The following is a 20,420-nucleotide window of genomic DNA, read 5'->3' as shown; positions in this document are numbered from 1 at the left end:
GAATAAGTAACATAAATAGCTACATTTATTGAGCCCTAAATATGAACCAGACAGTGTGATAAGCCCCTCACATGTATTACTTACTCAAATGTCTATGATACCACTATGAGGCCATTATTATTCCCATTAGAAAGCTGAGGAAACTGAAGCAAACAGTAGTTAGATAACTTATCCAGGTCATACTGCTCATAAGTACCTGAACAGAGTCCCAACTAGACAAACCCCCACTGTCAGGTGGTTTAGACTACCTTTTTAATCTTTGCAGTCCATTCTGACTAATTTACCAATGGTGTTGCAATGGTGATTACATAATGTTATGCAAGCTGGGAACATTGTGAGAGTGAAAGTGGTCAAAAATTATACCAGGACAAGCAGCATACGTTGGGGCTGTCGTAGGGAAGTCTAGATGTATAGTCAAGTTAGTTATTAGGAACTTAGAACATTATTTTCTGTAGGAGCAATGTCAGACATGAGAATTAGCATCCCAGGACAATTCATCCTTCTTTTTGTCAAGGTTTTCCTTCATAGGCTCCAGGATACTGTTGCCTTCCCAATAAAATACTAAAGCAAGATGCTCCATGCTCCAAAAATATAGCATTCTTTCCACCACTAAAAACTCGTGTTTTAATGGGGAGCATTTTTTTTTAATATAGGAGGTACATGTGCTGATAAAAAAAGTTCTTTGATAATATTTACATTTTTTAAATTAGCACAAATAACACACAACATATCATTTGGGTAAAACAAAAGAATGTTTATATATTTACATTGTGTGTATGTGTGTATTAATACCTATTCATGCTTCTGCATGAAGAATACATCTCTGGATAATAAACACAAGAAAAGTTTACTAATTGTTACATCAGGAAGGGAAAGAATATTGGAATCTGGGGTGAAAGGGAAACTTATTTACACAGTACATCTTTTCATTCAGATAGAATTTTTTTGTCTTGAATATGTTTTATTTCTCAAACATAAAGAAAAACTAGATAAATAAATACCTCCCATTTAGTGAAGTTGACCATTGCCAATAGCAAAGCAATCTGATTAAAGTAATTGGCACTGATTTTTGAATGACTAATAACTTTACCTCTTTTTAAAAACTGACTTTTAGAATAGGATACCTGGGAACCAAAGTTTAGTTAACCAAATCTTTAGTTAGTGGAATTTTAAGCAGTGTAAAAGAGGGAAGTGAAGAAATTAAAGTGAGGGTGGTCACCTCTGCAGGAAATAACATCTCCTAAGTTGGTGCTGTTCTTTACAGTTTTTTCCATTTCTCTAACTGTGAACCCACACATTTTTTAAGTGTCCACTTTTTAATGATAGAGAAAGTTTAAGCTCCAACAACAATGTAGAGAAGAAAAAGATTGCTGAAGATGTAACCATTTCTAAATATAATTTTTAGACAGAAAACTATATTTGCCTAATTTGGAGTATTAAGAGCATCTGGAATTTTCTTCACTGTAGTTATGCACACAAATATTTCTAAGATTAAACTACAATGGAGGAAAGGATCAGTGATGTGTGAAAGTATTCATTTTGGCCACGTGCTTTGAGACAGTGCAATGCAAAACTCGGTTCTCAAGCTAGTACCTTAAAAACTGCATAATTCAAACAGAAATAAACAGTAAGGCTTAGACAAAATATTGGCATTAAGGATGTTTTATATGCGTATGACAAGACTTGTGATTTCCCATCCAATACCTGCTCTTCCCTAATTTGTAGTAATAGAATTATAATAGAATGTCATTTGGGGCAGTGATTTTTCCTTCCTAAAAGACTGTACCCTCCAGGCTACCTTGCAGCTACGTGTGACCATGTGACAAAAATTTGGCTACTGAATTGTAAGTGCAGATATTCTGAGGTCCTTTGGGGGAAGCTCCTTAAAGAGAGTTAAATCAGGAGGGGTGTCCTTTCTGCCTTCCCCTTTCCTCTTTTATGCTTGGAGAAACGTATGATGACTAGATGGACATTATGGCCTCAGGATGAAAGAACAGAGAGTTAGAAAGAACCTGGGTCCCTAATGACTTCGAGAAACCACCATATGAGCCCCAGATAGCCAGAGGTGCGACTTTTTTATATTAGAAATAACCCTTGTATGTTTAAGCCATTGAAGTCAAGTCTCTGTCACTGACAGCTAAATGTAATTCCTGCTGATCAAACACGTTACTTCACTCCTTTGTGAGATGGAATATCGTGGAATAAAATGAATATGACATTCATTCATCCTCATTCCCAATCTGTGCACTTCACTGTGCCTGCTTTTTGTTTTGTTTTGTTTATAATTCAATTTTTAAAAGACATTTCATCTTTTAGAAAAAACCCAGGGGCTGAATCTTCAGTCCCTTGCACTCTGGAAAAGTCCCTACACTTTATGAACAACCCATCTTTCAACTCATAGAAACCTCAATTAATAATCATGTTGCTCACAAGATGACTCTAGGGGACATTTACTCAGACACTGTGACTGTCACCATAGTTGTTGGAACTGAAGTTATAGACACAGATGAACTTTTCCCACTTGTTTGTTTTCCAAGTGGGGTGTCTCATTTAAAACAAATCCATTGTAAGTCCCCAGGCCCTAAATGTAGGCTGTGTTATAGATATCCTTTGAAAATTCTCTCTTCTTTTCTCTAGGAAGGAGGGGAGGTAAGAGCTAAATAAAAGAAAAAAATTAAAAAGAAAGAAAAAAAGGAAACAAAATAAAAACCATATTTTTAACAAAAGGATTTTTGAAAGCCTTGGAAAATGTTGTGCTCACTCACATAAGGCCCCACTGTTTTAAACATATTTTACTATAATTTTTCCTTCAAAATTCTGACATGCGAAGTTGAACAGGGCTCTTTCAGTGTACAACCCCGGGACATAGAGAAATAAAAAGAACAGTATTCCAACTAATGCATACTCAGTGGGAATCATAATATCGCATAATTGCTTGAAATCCACAGGCTGATCCGATGTCATCTTCAGAAATATGCAAGTTTCCCTTTGTTTTCTGACTTACAGATATTTCCTTGCTTTAGGGCTTAACCCTTCAGTTGCTACCCCTAATTACTGAAACATGATTAAAAATGAATGTACAGCTACGCTTCCTAAACCCGCCCTAAATGTTAGGTAAGACTTCCTAAATTTGCCAACTTTTGTTCTAATAGAAACACATATAATGTGTTAATAAATGCACCTATGTGTATTTAACTTCATCAGTGAACCTCAAGTGTTCCTTTTTACCCATTTACTTTTCTATCCGTTTCTAAACACACACACACACACACACACACACACCTTTAAATTTCCACACGAAACTTTGAAAGAACAAAGAGTTGTTATTTCAGAGCATGTAATGACATGTTTAAAAGTTCATCAACTTCCCCCTTAAAAAAAAACAAAGAAAAAAAACAACTGGCAATGAGTCTAAAATAATAATTCAAAAAGATTTAGAGAAAAAACCCTTAAGACTTCTTCTTCTGTAACATTATGTAAATCATAAATATACACTGGTCTGGAAGTGATTACAACAAGCTATGAGACAAAAGATATTCGTAAGCAGACACTGCCGACAATGGGCTCTATTCTCCCATCAGCATACAAGAGGAAGGTAAGTTCTCATAACAGCTAATAAGAGAGTCACGCCATTATAGAGAATTTCCGAGTGTGCGTGCTCCAAGAATAAATTCTAAGTACTGGGCCATAACTGACTGCATGAATTCATTACAGAAATGTGTCCTCTTCTTGAAGGTGAATGAGCCTTTTGGTGATCCAAGCATTGCTTCACTCTTCTCCCATTTTCCCTTTGCTTCTCAATTGTCATTGTCCCTGACCTTCCAAACAGGATCCCAGGAATGAAGAGGAGGAAGCACTATATAAACAGTTAACTCTAGAAGCGTGAGTCATTCAGGAATCAGCTTCCACCGTCTCTGTATAAGGAACGCCCACTTTTATCTAAGCTTCTCAATTGATTTTAGAAAGCATTGCTTTGCTTTGTCTTTCCGCATACCTCTTTCCTGAGGACAAAGGTTTAAGTTTTTCACTCTTCTCAAAGCCTTTCAACATTCAGGTTAGATACTCAGTTATCAGAACAACAAGAATTGCATTTTGCTTGATAGTATGGCATTAGAAGCTAAGGCCAGCCAACTCAAAGGGACACTGCAATGCCATTTTATAATTAAGCAGAGCACCCACTGGACCGCATGTTATAACAGATGTTTCCTGGCCCCAGGTACTAAGCCAGCACGTAGTAAAACTGCCCAGAGCCTCTCCCTGAGCCAAGATGGGTCAGTGTCTGGAACAACTCTTGTCTAGTGTCTCTCACTGTAATTAGAGAATGAGACTAGCTTTTGGTCATTAATTCCATTTGAAAAATAGCCATGGCTAAATTAAAAAAGAAAAAAAATGGCATCAGAGTGCTTTTAAAATTGAAAAGCCCAATAAGAACATGGAGATAATTTATTGGTGATTTATTATTTCTAACAGTGTTTTAGACTTTATATAAATTCTGTACAATGCCCTCTCTTCAAGATGATTTGCAAAATTTTCACTCCATTTATAAAATGGATAAAATCAGAGGCTCTTTATGCTTAGGCTGGAAAAGAGTTTATGGATTGGTTAGTACCAGGAAATCAAACTCAGATGCTGTAGCAGCCAGTTGGTAATGAACAAAGCAACGAAGGGCAAGGAAAATCATGCCGCCTTTTCTATCTAGTTTTCTTTCATTTTCTTGTTTTCAATAAGAAACATAAGTACAGGAATATATATCTCCCTGCTCTGAGAAAACAACAGTTCAAACAGGGCTGACGTTCAGGTGGTATGCACCTGAGGCCAGCACAGTCCTCCCCAGTTGGCACAGAACAGAAAGCTGCTCTCAGCCCAGTGCAGGAGGGCCCTTCCTCCAGGTGCTCTTGGACTTGTGCATGATCTAGCAGCTGGGGAGAGCAGAGCATCTCCAGGATGTTTTTCCAACACAAAGGTCTCCATTCTGATCTGTCCGTCCCCATGCCTTAGTAGTTAAATATTTTTAATATCACCCTTGAATACAAGGACAAGGACAAATAGCAACTGGTATTTCGCCTCCATCCAGAGCACACCAAAGGGGGCAGCTAACACAAATTGCGTAGGAATGTGGGACCTGTGTGGCCAGATCTTCTGATTTCTCAAGGGAAAATAAAAGCCTGTGTTCTTATAAAATCTCGCAATTAAATTGTCACCTCATTCAAACACGGTGAGGAGTAAACAACATGCTACGGTGGTCGAGATGCTCCACATTTGCAACCTCTTCCACTCCTGAGACATGGGCAAGGGCTAGTGTTTAAGTGACTTGTCCAAAGATCACTCAAGTGATGAGTGGCAGATCAGAGCTGGAACCTAGAGCCCCTGACTCCCCGTTCAGTGAGGTCTGACTTTCTTTACAACAAGTCCTGTATAACACAGAAATCCTTCAAGAGGGATTTATAGACTAATACCTTAAGAAATAGGAACTTACATATTTTCAGTGTTACAGTTCTATATGCTAGTGTTTTCTTCTGCAACAGAAAAGTAAAAACTCATTTCCAAATCTGACACATAAAGATGGAAAAGATGACAGAAGTTCCAGAGATAACTGAGGCCTTTCGCAACTGTGAGAAAAGGTTCGTTCTCTGGCTGGAAACTACTTTTTAAACAAAGAAATTGATAGAATTCTAAGAAGGGTTTTGAAACATCCCATGGTGAGGGTGACCCATAAAGGGTAAGAAAGCATCCAAGTTTGAACATAACTTCACTTATTAGGAGTGAATTGATATTAATGGATTTCCAGTTTCACGTAATCCTGAGACCAATCCGTCCTTTTCATAGCTATTTTTAAACTTTGTTATTAAGGAAGGTTGTGCCCAGAGTGAAGTGTTTATAAATTGATTTATTCATAGATTATCCCATTTATTGAGTATCTGCTGTGGGCTAGACCAGAATTCCCAAACATCTGTTATTATCCCACCTTCTACATGATTTATCTCCTTTTACCGCTTACAGTGTTATTCACTTAATTTAAAAAAACAAAACAAAAAACCAATGTGGTCTTTTTCCTTAAATAGAAAAACCTTAACTATCCTTGTGTTGGGGTTGGGGTTATGATGAATTAAGTAGTCCTCCATAAACCATTAATACATAAATAACTAATTTTAATAGAAGTGTTGGAAGTGCTACGATGAACGTAAAAGGGAAGCAATTAATGTTCCTTGAGTCGGATAGGAGAAACGAAAAGGCCACATCTTAGATGTAATATTGGGTTGAGCCTTAAGGAATGAGCAGGAGTTTTCAAGGAGAAAAAGGAGGGCAAGGTCATTCTAGACAGAGGAAGCAGCTTGAAGAAAGGCACAAAGTCACAAAGGATGGTGGGAAATCGGGGTATTGCACGTGGTTTTGAAACATCCCATGGTGAGGGTGAACATCACTGAAGGCTAGGACACGTGAGGAGAGTGGCCAGAAAGTCTGACTGGGCTGGGTTTAAATACAGCCTTACATGGTAGGAAGCACAACCTCTTACCTGAAGGTGAAGGAGCACCACCAAAGGTTTCAGGGCTGGAGAGTATTTGCTCTGCGGTATGTTATAGGAAGGACGGTGAGGGAAGGAGCTGAAGGTAAGAAGGTCCGTTAAGAAGCTGTCATAACTCTTCAGGCAATAGAGGGTGAAGTACTGAATTAGAGACTAGCAGGGAAGGTGAAAAAGAAAAGCCAGATTTTAAAAGCTTTTGTGAGATAGAAACAATAATATGTGGTGACTTTATGGATAAAGAAAATGGGAAGAGGAAAGATTGAATCCAAAATTGCTAACTAGTGTGCATGGGTGGATAAACACGCCATCTATTAAAACATAAGGGAAAGCAGGGGTTTTGGAAGGTGGGTGTGGGAGAAGGGAGAGGTGGAGGGGCTGGTTGATGAGTTCTGGCTTGGAGCTGTTAAAGATGAAGTGCCTTCAGAAAACTGGTAGTTGGCCTCACCAAGAACCCATTTTAAAAAATGGAAATAGGGCTAAAGAAGGAAGAATTATCAGCCATGAGCTTGACCCATGTAGAAATACTCTGAAAAATGACTTTTAAATGATATAGATGGAAACTGCTTTTCCTGAGAACACTAACTTCATGATAATTAAATAATTTGAAAAACAGTAATAAAAGAAAGCACAAAGCAGCCCTTCATTCAGGTTCCAGGTCATTTTCTTTTATATGGTAAAACTGGGAAATCATTAAGAGTACCAGTCTTGGAATCATACAGACATGGCTCTGAATCCCAGTCATGCTCCTTATTAGATGTTTGACGTTGGACAAGTTACTATTTAATCCCTCTTAGCCAGACACTTAAGTGCTTTGAGGCTGACACTATTCTGGGAACTGGGAATATAATGGATAAAAGAAACACTGCCCTCAAACAACTTAAATTTCCTTTTCTGTAAAACTAGAAGATTGCAACAAGATACTGTATACCAAGCGTCCAGCAAAGTGCATTACACAGAGAGTATTAAAAACCTGTCACTTACTGTCTGCCGAAGACGTGCCATTCATGGGCTCATTTCATTCTTACACCTATGAGGCAGGTATTAATGTTGTCCCATTACACAGTTAGAGAAACTGAGCTTAGTTTCCTTGCCCGAATTCCCAGGGAACAAATCAAGAGTTATCTGATTCCCAAAATGCTGTACTTCAATTAATTCCTTTGCCAAAACCAAAGGAGTCATGTAGACAAGAGCATCTTCTCTCTTAATGCTCTAAAATATGAGGAAATAAATTAGAAGCTCTCATCCAAGCATGTGCCAGTTATGTTGATGTATATGGCATTTTAAATGAACATGCGGATAATCAAAACAAGCTCATCAAGATAGCACTGGTATGAATTTCTTTAAATAATAATCCGAAAGACTGAACCAGGGATAATGTCCTACAGACGCCCTTCATCAGCTCATAGATGGCCAAGGCTGCTGTCAGACAGGGTGGCCCTGGTCTAGCTACAAAATTTCTTTCCTACCTCAAATCATTTTCTGGAAGTAGGTGGAGGGAAAAAATTAGTGAGCCCATAACTTAAAAGCATTTTGGAAGTAATTGTCACTCTTAAATAACAGACTAGAACCACTTAAAACTCATTCCGGAGGGGGAATCTTTGTTACTCTACTACCTTCTTCTTCGCTGTCGCTACTACTGTGCACATCTACTGCTATGTCTTCTTCGCTCTAATATCACTCGAAATCTTCCTCTCTATTCCTACCATGCTGGCTTAGTGCAGGCTCTCCTCATTTCTCCCCTGGATAGCACTCAGCCACTTGTTTCTCCCTCTCCTAATCGTGTTGCAATTGCCCCCAAGCCTTTAACTGATTCAGCAGTTCCTCACCACCTAAAAAATATACCCACCTTTATGTATGAACACAGGTTGTGTACAATCTTTTGACCTTCATTCCCAATACATAGAAGTTCTCCAGTCCCAAAGGTGCCGTGCTGTTTCACACCTCTGAGCCTCTGCACTTCACGCTTGGCATGTCCTTCCTTACGTTCATCTGATGAGTTCCTACTCACCTCTAAACATGCAGCCCAGAAGTCATCCCCTCTGAGAAGCCTTTTATTACCTTTCCATGTTCCAGTCTTTATATCTCACACGATTCTGTTTATTAAAAAATCTGTCACACTCACTGACTTTTACTTGTTAACATGTTTATTTCCCCTAGTAAACTCTAAGCTCCTTGAAAGAATGAACATTATTTTCTACGTCTTTCCATCTCTCTACCAGAAGAGCCCTGGCATATATTATAGGGTTCAATACATACTGTTGCATTGAATAGAATTGAATCCAATTGTCATTATCGTGGTCACGAACCCATGGTTAGGGGACTTTCACAGGAGTATAACTTGTTGGTGGTGCTACATTTAGTGTTTAGTGTTAGAAGGTGAAATAGCCAAACTCCTTGTTGATTCTGATGTGGAGAAAAGAGAGTTGCTCTAAAATAGGAAGCAAAGAAAAGCTCGAGGAGATTGAAATGTGTTCATTTTGTCACTCTTGGATGCAGAGATTGGGATTTTAATGCAGGCCAACTCACTTATCTTAGAGGTTCTGACAAATTTTCTGGGAAAAACAAAAGAAATAAGTAAAATTAAAATCTGTGGTCAGAAGGTTACAGAAAGGAAAGGCACACATTTCTGCTAGGGAATAGGAAGTGGTCTTGTCTTCCGCAGCAGAGCTGTCTAATAAATCTGGAGAGTTTTATTGACTTCATAGGCGCAAAAATAACCACCCGGAGAAGACATCGGGTTTCACTTATTTTTTTGGAAAGTAATTTTTCACAGACGCGAGGTTAAAAGAAAGTGGTTGCACGGGCCTCGGCTGTGGTGGTGTGTCTTATGGTATGCGTCATGCAACTGGGTCTCAATTCTGGGACGATGCCCAGTTTCAGAGGTCTAAAACCTCTGTTGAAAGCAATGAGGACAGAGTGTTGCCAAAATTTTATGTGTGCAACTGTAGCTCGATTGTCTTACTGCAAGGATAGACTTTGATCAAGAGCGTCTGCAGGGAGGGGTTTCATTAAATGCTGTTTTCAACCCTTAATTCTACAGCTTTTATGTCTACTTGTTCCTAAGTCTACCACAGACCCCGAATGGCCCTGACACAGAGAAGCCCCTCCCCAAACCCATGTCTGGCTCTCAGGCAGCCGAAGTGACTGGCATGGAAGGAGTTGTTGGGTAGAAAAGATACACAATTTGGAAGGTTTTGCTTCTATTCCCTGGTTTTTCGTCTCATGTTAGACTATTCAAAGAGGAAAATGCTTCAACCTCTCCCCCTCCTGCCTCATGTCTGTGATTCATTAGGAAAACTTGCAAACTTCCCCTACATAAAGACAAGCTTTCCTAAGAAAAGGATTGATAAGAGTGTATGTTTGTTGGATGAGTTCTTCCTCTTAAAAACGTCTGGCCAAGAATAGAAAATTCAGCCAGTCTTAGAAGGTTTAAGTGTCTATTTCTGAATTCCTTTCAATTGTCCTCATAATCATGGAAAAGATGGCAACTGAATAATGTTTTTAACATTTTACAACTTTCATGTTTGATTCTTGTGATAAATCTGCAGGAACCTTCTCCCACAGGGCAGGGAAAACTTTTTTTTCATACGGTCATATTTCTTCTATAAATCAATGGGAAGGCAGGTAGAGCAGCTTTGTTGTTGGACAGCTTGCTGGTGAGTGGTGCCTCCTGGTGTGTGGGAGGCCACATCATCCTCAGAGCCCCCAGCTATCTCTATGAAATGGGTCTGGGGTCTGTGAGTGAAAAGAACAACCATTGGATTAGAATTCAGGAAATAAATACAATCTAAAACCACTCCATCTGAAATAATCACTGTAAAAAAATCTTATTTTAGAGATAACAAAAATAAATGGGTGGGGGATTTTTTTAATGAATTTTTTTTTTAAATTTGGGTGGGGGGTGGTAGATCAGGGTAAAGGGGATCCAACATATGGTGATAGAAAGAGAACTGACTCTGGGTGGTGAACACACAAGGTGATATATAGAAGATGTATTACAGAATTGTACACCTGAAAGCTATGTAACTTTACTAACAATTGTCACCCGAATAAATGGGTGGTTTTGAAATGTGTTTTTTAGCAGGAGAATCTGGTTCAAAGGAAACCTTAAATAATAAAATAGCAAACATTTATTGAGTCCTTGGCATGCACAGGGCACTGGGCTAAGCACTTTACATGCATAGTATTATTTAATTATATCTTCACTACTCTTAAATAGGCAGCGTTATCATTTGCAGATGAGGAAAATAAGAGATCAACTTGCTCCAGAAAACACAATATGTAACCCACCATATAAAACAGATCAAAGCGGGGCTCTCGTGGTGGAATTAGGATTGGAATACCAAGAACATTTAACCCCTGGCTGTTTTCCTCCTCCATCAACCTCTTCTATTTTCCCAAAGCAACTCCAAGATTTTGTGGAGCAGACTTTTAGAATCTTTTGACTGGATAACCCCTAAATTTTTTTCCCCAGTTTAATGGCCAGTCATCCTAATTCTGGAAATATAAACAATAGTAATCCTCAAAATGAGCTCCTGAAGACTGGTTGTTGGCAAACCTTGCTCTTCATTAATGGGCTGACTCAAAGTCACTTTTCACATACCTTTAAAGAATAGATTTTTCAGATTATTTTGCTCCAGTAAGCGTAGGGATGAAAAAGAATTGTACAGATGTAAACATTCTCATGCCATAAAATTAAATGTGTTGTTTACATCGAAACAGCAGTGCTAACGTCAGGATCAATTTCTATTTCTTTAGTAGTTAAGTTATTAAGTATTCTATAACTAACACATTTGCTTATACATTCACGGACAAATTGTCTCTAATAAGTTCAGCTAGACACGAGCAGTAGGTGTTAGAATTTTCGCCTCTCACATTAGCTAGATGTCTGTCTGGGTATTGGCTCACTCAGAGCAGGGGGTTCATCAAGGAAAGGGGGAGACTTTTGATCTCTTTGTTAGCTGTTCACAAAGGGAAAAAAACTCCACAGGCTGAACCTCTTAACTCCTAACTCACATCAGACATCCCCAAATTGCATGATTTTCGTGTTGCTAAGGAGGGTGGAGAAATAGCCTCCTTCTTACAGTGGGGTTGGGGGTGTAAATCGGTATAAAATTATTGGAGGGCAATTTGGCAATAGCTATTAAAAATGAAATGCTCATACCCTCTGACCCAATAATAATTCACCTTCTGGGAATTCATCATAGAGAAATACTCCCACAACTGCTCAAAGATATAAGTGTAAAATGATGTTTGCAAGAATATTTGTTATAGGGAAAACTGGAAAGAACCCAAATGTGCATTAACAGCAATTGGTTAAGAAAAGCATGGTTTGGGCATACAGTACAATACCATGGAGCAATTAAAAAAAAGAAAGGTGAAAAAGAAGATCACTTTTTACAGACTGGTGTGGAAATATATCTAAGACATATTGCTAGGTGGAAAATAGCATGCTTAAGAGTGGAGAGTATGATCACATTTTTATAAAATAATAAATGAAATTTTAATATATGCCTTGAAAAAAATGTTAACTGGTTTTCTCAGCTGTGTGGGATTATGGAAGATTTTCACTTTCTCTGCTATATATTATTATAATGTTTCAAGTTTTATATGTATATATGAACATTTATATGCCATTACTTTTGTAATCAGAAAAAATAAATGTTTCTGTGGCTCAGTCCCCTGAGAGCCCTGTTAGGAAAGTGGAGAAGCCTAGTCCAAATCCATTAACTCTACTGGAAAACAAAGCTTAGCTGGCACTGGAACAGTGATGCCACTTAACCAAAAGGAGGACCACGTGTGGGAACTCTTCCGGCCTTTAGTCATTGTAATAATTAGCCCACAGTGGAGTATCGGGGAGAATAAACTTAAATTGTGGCTAGGTTTTGAATCAGCACTGTAGTGGAGAAGATATCTGAGGACCAGAAACTCCAACTAAGAGGTTTATCCTGAGTGCGGACTTGCCAGGGGTAGGCGGTGTCCATAAAAGATAAAGAGGAGTTAGAGTTTAATTTTTATACGTTATCAAGCTAAGATTTGGTGCCAGTTCTCCAGGTGAGGAGCAGCTCCCCATGGGGGGTGGGGTGGGGGGAGGTCTACAACTTATACAATTAATCGGACTCCTTTAAAAAAAAAATAATGCAAACTTACAAGCACAAAAGTAGGTATAGGGCTTTGGAAGGGGCCCCTGAGAAGGAGGATGCTTAAGTTAAGCTTCATTAGCTTCTCAGGGATCGCTCTGTTCTAAAGCCAATTTAACATGGAAAAGTAACGGGTACCCTTCCTTTTCTTTAAGAAAGCTCCTGCCAAAGAGGAGTTTCCATTTCACATGTGGTGAAGCTAGAAGAAGCACCGTGAGCCCTTGGAGACTGCACGATCTGTGCTGTGGGGGATACTTGAGTTTCTGTGGATGTATAAGTTCTGGAGAAGCTCTAATTGTTGACAGTGGCAGGCACCCAGTTCTTGATGCTCATAAAACTATGGCAGTCAGAATTGGAAAAGATGTATTAGGTCATCAATCTAGATTGGGGTCCAAGGCAGGATGGTTCACTATTGTAGTCACTCCAAGCCTTTGTCCAGGCTGCTTGGAAATGTTTTCAGGGTCTGACTCTTAAAAAGCTGTTCCTCTCCTCTGGTTCCTGGGCAAATGTTGAGGTGTTTGATGAAAAAAAAAGAAAAGAAAGAAAGAAAACATTTTAGAGTTGGAGCCACAGAACTACTTAATTATATCCATTCACCTAGATTTCTATCAGTGTTTTCCAGATGAAGAAAACAATTTAGTGTAAAGAAACTCTTGTACCTCTGGTATAAATTTTCCATCATGGAAAAAAATCCCTGATTTTTTTTCCTGATTCCTTGTATTTCAACTTTGGTGGTGAGTTTCTTTTTAGCTTTAGGAGAAAAAGCAAATTTGCTTGGGTTCTCTTTAGCAAGCGTTATCAAGAATAGTAATGAGAATGTTTAAAAGCTGCTTTTGTTAATGGAAAGAAAGGATTTCCTAAACATTTATTTTGACGGTTTTCTTCTATCTTTGGTAACTTAATGTTCCCCATTTTTATTTTAGGCTTCTATGGGAGCTACCAAATTTGGGAATCTGGAGGCTAAGTTTTTATTTTTTCATGTTTTCCTTTAAGTCTGTGTTGATAATGATCCTAATCTCACAAAAGATTTTGGTGGCTCCTTTTTTGTCGCAAAGAGTTGATTGTTCTAGACCAAAAGGAGAGTAGACGTGACTTATTATTGATTGATTAATGTATGCTATATATCCTTAGTGAAATCTCTGATTGCCTGTGTGTGTGTGTGTGTGTGTGCGTGTGTGTGTGTGTGTGTGTGTGTGGTCTGCTTGCTTGTTCTTTATGTATTTGATGATTTATTGGGGGGGTGGCCTTGAAAATGCTAAAAACAATTCTCTTGTTGGTAAAAAATGCTTCTAGCAAATATAAAAGTATAATGAATAATATAGTATTTGGATATTTGCATCTGAAAGTTCATTTCTATTTTAAATCAAGACAAGCAGGCATTAGTTTATTGATGCTGGTGACCTCAGCATTAGCAATAGGATCTTTCAGCAACAAGCAGCCCTCAGGAACCATTTTTTTTTTTTAGAATTCACAAGACGGGCCCCTAGTTATTCAACTATCAAAAAACTGACTGTAAATGCTATCTGAGCTAAACTTAGCTGAGTTTAATTAGATTTTAGAAGTTGACTGGGAATTCATCCAAAATGTGCTCATCAAAAAACAAAGGTATTGGAAAGTAGAGGAAAGAAATAGGATTATGGGGGACAAAATTAATTTTAAACCTCTTGAAATAGAAAAGTAGTTAAAGATAGAAATACTGAAGGTAAAAAGATTTTCCTTTCATTTTAAACTGAGTTCAATACATTATGTCTCTCCCTGGGATTTTCTGTGACATTGTCCTTTCAGAAATGTGCTTGTCCCCACCAACAAATTACTAAAGAGAATAGAGAATAAAAATTCCTGAAAGGTACAAAATTACTAAAGGTACAATGTCATTGAAAAATCACTATGAGAATATTTTCGCAGCCCAAAATACTCAATTTGACAAAAGATTTTTTTATGATTTGTGAATGTACTTAAATGTAATCTCATGAAGAAGTTGAAATATTTTAATTGCATGTTAAATGAATTCACTTTAGGAAAAATAATGAAATTACATGAATTTAGTACTGTCCAGAAGAATATGGATTAAATAATGAAAAATCAATACTACTGGTGGCCTTGATGATGTGGGCTATACTAAACTCCTTACTGGCAAATAAATTGTAAGTTCTTAAATGGATGGATATTGCTCCTAAACAGAACACTTTAGACATGGTTGATTTCACTAAGTGTTTGTGGAACAAATGAACATGATTGAATTCAGGTAGATCTCAGAAGGTTCACTGTCTGAAATATGTTTTTCTGGTTGTTAGTTCTGCCCGATTTAAATAGTAACTGATCAAATGATAGCACTTGTCTGTATTTACAACCCTGTCTGTGCAAATGAGCACTTTCAAATGTTCTCTGGAAATCAATATGTCTGTATTGGTTAGGAACTTGGTTTAAAAAGAAAAACAATTAATTTGTTCATGTAACAAAAGATTCCAGTGGTAGAATAGATCCAGCTTCTCCAACAACTTTGTCCAGAATGCCTTTCTCTCTTTCTTTTTCTAGATCCCAACTTCACTTTCTGCACTGTTTTCATTTGTAGGCAAACATGGTGGCAAAGATGGAACCAATACAAGGAAAGTGTTTCTTTTACCATAGAAACTGACCTCCCATTGTCCTAGCTTGGGTCACATGCTTATCCCTGAACCATATCATAGTGCTGCAGTGGTATGCTAGTATATTAGCTTCCTGTGGCTGCCATAGCAAATTACCACAGATTGGGTGACTTAAAACAAGAGAAATTTATTCTTTCACATTTCTGGAAGCCAGTTATCCAAAATCAAGGTGTCATCAGGGCAGTGCTCCCTCCAAAGGCTCTAGGGGAGATTCTTTCCCAACTTCTGGTAACCCCGGGCATTCCTTGGCTTGTGGCTGCGATAATGCCGTCTCTGCCTGTGGGATCCCATTGACTCCTCCTCTTATCTGTGGGTCTCCTCTGTGTGTCTGTGCCAAATCTCCCTCTGCCTCATCTTATACGGACACACATGATTGTATATAGTCTACTCTGGGATAATCCAGGATGATCTCATCTCAAGGTTCTTAACTTAATCACAGCTGCAAAGCCCCTTTTTCCCAAATGAGGTCATATTCACAAATTCCAGGTGTTAGGACTCAAACATATCTTTTGGTGACTACCATTCAACCCACTCCAGCTGGTACATGTTTAACACTCTCTTTTCAGAAGAGGGGCAGCCATGCTATATAGTACTTGCCTGGTTTTATAGTATAAAGACTGCCACCGTGGCCAATTTCAAGCTACCAATGGGAGTCACTGAACATGAAGTTGGAAAAAAATAGTGCATTGCTGTACAGTATTTCCATCATACAAGTCCAGTAGATGTAAGTAACCTCAAGAGCACAGATAATAGTAAAATGTACTCAAATAATTAGGAAATGATGAGTTTTGAGTGCCTATCAACTTTGTTTTAAATATAATTTACATAATTATAAATTCATATACTTTAAATGTTAGTAATGATTATGTTTAACAACTGACTCACAAAATTCCTAGAAATCTATGAGTTGGTTTGGATGAACTGACACCAGCCAACGCCAACATGCCACTTAATAGAATTTGCTGATTGATCAGGCCTGAGTCACAGAGCCTAAGGCAAAAGGTCAGCAATACTCAAACCACATGAACTGAAAACAAGGTAGGCAGTTCCTTAAGAGAAAATTGGGGTGCTATTACTTAAGAAAGGAGAAAAGAATAAGGGGAAGACAGAAACAACAAAGCCACTGCTGTTTCATTGTTTAAACGTATTTTAATGATTTCAGCCTAAGGAAATAATTTTCAGCAAAGTTCAAAACACTTTCAGGTACAAGTAGAGGAGCTGTGCGTAAATCTGCAAGTCACTCTCTCCACCGAGGGGAAAAATCAGTGTTTTTCACATTCTCATTTTACTTAGCTCATAACATCTGTTTTTAAGCCTGAGCACTTGTATCCCAAGGTGGAGAGCTTCAGAAAAAGAGACATAAACCAAGGGTCCTTTTAAAAGTATCATTTTAAACAGTTTTTTTTAACAGCTTTATTGAGACATGATTTGTACACCCTGCAATTCACCCATTTCAAATGCAAAATTCAGTGGTATTTGGTACATTTACAGCATCGTTCAACATTTACCACAATTAATTTTATAACATTTTCATCACCCCAGAAAGAAACTCTGTACCAGGGCACGGTCATCTTCCAATGCCCGCACTTTGACCCCAAGTCTACTTCTGTCTCTATAGATTTGCCTATTTCAGGAAGGTCATATAAATGGAATCATACAATACTTTGTGACTAGCATCTTTCACTTAGCACAATGTTTTAAGGTTCATCAGTGCTGTAGCATGTATGAATATTTCATTCTTTTTTATTGCCAAATAGTATTTCACTGTATTGATACACCACGTTTTGTTTATCCATTCATTAGTTGATGGACATTTGGATTGTCTTCACCTTTGGGCTATTATGACTAATGTGAACATTCATTGACCAAGTTTTTATGTGGACATAGTTTTCATTGCTCTCAAACCAGTGGTCTTTTAAATGTACATTTTTAGAAAGGTTTCTGATTTCCCACATGCTTAGGCAACTGCCATTTAGGAATTCAATCAGAAAAGCCACATATAGAATTTTAATCTTCTTAAATATTGGGGCACTACACCAACCCCTTATGAATCCTGGGATTGGCTCAGCCCAAAGGAGGAGTCCTGCTCCCTAACTCCAGGCAGGAGGAGGGTACTGTTTGTCAGAAAAAAGTAGGAACTGACTTGGGTCCCACAGATCACTGTGCAGGGGTCCTTGAGGACTAGCTGCTTCACCTGAGTCCTGGCCACACCCAGATCCGGCTCACAATAACCAGTGCATCACGTGCTCCTTCAGGGACTCTCCATATGCAAAGTATAAAGAACACAGATATAAAACCTTACTCTCTGACCTGAACATCAGAGTCATGGGGTTTGGAAAATTTGCAGGAAAGGAGGAGAGATTTTTAGCTTTCCTGATGGAGGCCAGTGAGAGTTTCAGTCTCTCCCTTGCATGATAGGACAGTTCTTCGATGTGTCCTGCAGACCTGCGATGAAAAAAAAAAAAAAGCTCTATATTAATTTATATAGCAACTTTCTTCCAAGAAATTCAGAGTGTCTCCAGCAGTCTTTTACTCATTCCCCTGAGAGAGTTTGCATGAATGTGCATAAGAAATTACTTCTTTTAAAATTTACACTCCCCAGTTAGCCAGTACTGGGCAGAAATAGAACTAAATAAGCAGACCTCCTGACCAAACGTTCCACTATAATATTTTCAGTGAGCTTCTATAAATCAATGCATAGCCTTCAAAACAGGATCTCCCCATGACTCTATTGACTGATGATTGGTCTTCCCTTTCCCTGGGGCAAAACTTTCCAAAGTTTTAGAATCAACTGGTATGGCATATACCATGAAACTAAAGCATATCATTTACTTACAATTGACTGCTCAGGTGGGCCTTGAAATAGGCAATCCAGGTTTTCACACTTACAGCTCAGCCCTCCTAAAGCAGCCCAACTGAGAACCCCTCAAGAATCCTGAGACTGGCTCCACTTAAAGAGAAAGCTCTTCTCACAAACTGCAGGCAGAAAGCTGATGTCTGGTCAGTCCCCTGTCATGTTGTTACTTGCTGTGTCTCTGTGTTGCTTTTACATGGGGCAATACTGCCCTCAGGGTCCTGCTGGCTATACTGAGGAATATACTCAGATCCAGTTTCCCAAAGCCTAACTTGGTGCCTGATGGATGAGTCTGGGAGCACTTCCAGCAGTAGCCATGTGCGGAAACCAACCCAGCCTTCACCCCAAACCAAACACTTCGTTCTTCACATTGGGCATTTCCTCAACACAGGCTTATTGTGAGGTTCTCACTGCCCATCTCTGAGAGAGACAAACTCTCAGTCAGGGCCACATTAGCTCATGCAGAATCTCAAGGAGTCACACCTGGGGAATATCTGTGCCTTTCCTCTTGCCCCCAAACATTCTGGGCTCCATAAATTCCTTCCCAGGAATTTTCAGGGACTAGGAAGTCTTAATCCAGTTAGTGAAAAAAATGTGTATTCCACTGTCCCATGCTGTGTCCCGCCTCAGACCTATTTTGTTTTGGTCCCCACATGCTTAACCTGAATATTATTGAAAATTTATGTTAGTTGTTAACAAGGACAAGCTACATAGTTTCTGGGGCCCTGTGCAACAGGCCCCTTGTTAAAAACTCAAGAATTTCAAGATGGTAACAGTAGAGCATTAAACCAAACATGGCGGACCTTCTTAGTGCAATAATCCCTCAGTATCCATGGGGGATTGGTTCCAGAACCTACTCTCCATCCCCCACAGATACCAGAATCCAAGGATGCTCAAGTACCTTATATAAAACGGCATGATATTTGCACATAACCTACACACATCCTTCTGTATAATTTAAATCATCTCTTGATTACTTATGTTGCCTAATGCAATGTCAATGATGTAAATAGTTGTTACATTATTGTTTAGGGAGTAATGACAAGAAAAAAAAGTCTGTACATATTCAGGACAGATGCCGCCATCGTAGGCCTAACTACACAGTACACGTCAGTAACAATGTAACATTTTTTCCAATATTTTCGATCCATAGTTGGATGAATCCGTGGATTTGGAAACTATGGGTACATAGGGCTTGTGCGATTGCACAGGTGGCACGTCCGTGAAGCGAGCCCTGCTGCCAACATTTAAAACAAAAGATTCTTAGCCTCTCTTTAAAAACTGAAAAATTTGGTGACTCTAGATCTGTGTCTGCAAATGGAACATAAAATTGGCTGGTGTGAGTTGCAACTTGTATTAGTTTACTAGGGGATACCATAACAAAGTACCATAGACTAAGTAGCTTAAATGACAGAAATCAATTTTCTCACAATTCTGGAGATGAAGTCTGAGATCAAGGTGTCAGTAGGATTGATTTTTTTCCCCCCGAGGGTCTTACTCTTTGGCTTGCCTTCTCACTGATGGCTGTCTTCTCACTGTGTCTTCCTATGGTCTTCTCTCTAGTCTCGCCTGTGTCCTAATTCACTCTTCTTATAAGGACTTCACCAGTCACACTGGATTAGAAGCCACCCTAATGACCCCCTTTTAAATTAGTAATATCTGTAAAGACCCCATCTCTAAATCCAGTCACATTCTGAGGTTTTGGGGGTTAGGACTTCAGCATATTAATTTTGGAAGGACACAACACAATTCAACCCATAACACAGCTGTTTCCCTAAAGAGGGGGTACAGTGTTCCAAGTCACTGCACTAATGCCCTCCCCAACAGTTGCCATCGGTCATCTTGTGTATCCTGCTGTTCCTCCTCCCAGTTCACCTCTCTCATATGGAAGGGCCTGCTCCATCCATTCAACATATGGAATACTGAGACTGTCTTTAACAGAACAATGGCTGCACTCTCCCTCCACATCTGCAAAACTAAGGTTGCTACTGCAGTGATCCTTTGCAGGACTATAATCAGTTCCTCACAAATAAAAAACAAAGCGTACCCATTACATGGATCTAAGAGTTCAGGTGCAGGGCAGAAAGAAGAAATTGCCATGAGGTATCGCTGACTACGTATTTCAGCGACTAGACTTGCAGGGTTATGGAGGGGTAGCGCTCATTTCTTCCTGGGGCTGCTCCTACTTCAAATCACCTGACAGTACCAGGGACGGCCCAAAATTTCAATGGAATCCAACCTTACAGCCCCTGAGAGCG

At 38.9% G+C, this 20,420-nt stretch overlaps 1 protein-coding gene and 1 long non-coding RNA gene across 6 annotated transcripts in view; one reads left to right on the top strand and one right to left on the bottom strand.

Moving 5' to 3' along the window:
• NFIB (nuclear factor I B) overlaps window positions 1–20,420 on the top strand; it is a 422,874-nt gene that overhangs the window by 145,943 nt on the left and 256,511 nt on the right. The window lies entirely within an intron of this gene.
• LOC141571115 (uncharacterized) overlaps window positions 16,438–20,420 on the bottom strand; it is a 40,120-nt gene continuing 36,137 nt past the window's right edge. Inside the window, exon 2 of the long non-coding RNA XR_012495711.2 lies at window positions 16,438–17,753. This is a non-coding gene — a long non-coding RNA (uncharacterized LOC141571115). The remainder of the gene's footprint in view (window positions 17,754–20,420) is intronic.

Source organism: Rhinolophus sinicus, chromosome 16 (genome assembly GCF_057876585.1).
Source record: "Rhinolophus sinicus isolate RSI-liver-muscle chromosome 16, RSI-T2T, whole genome shotgun sequence".
Lineage (NCBI taxonomy): Eukaryota > Metazoa > Chordata > Mammalia > Chiroptera > Rhinolophidae > Rhinolophus > Rhinolophus sinicus.
This window is presented reverse-complemented; position numbering and strand designations above follow the sequence as displayed.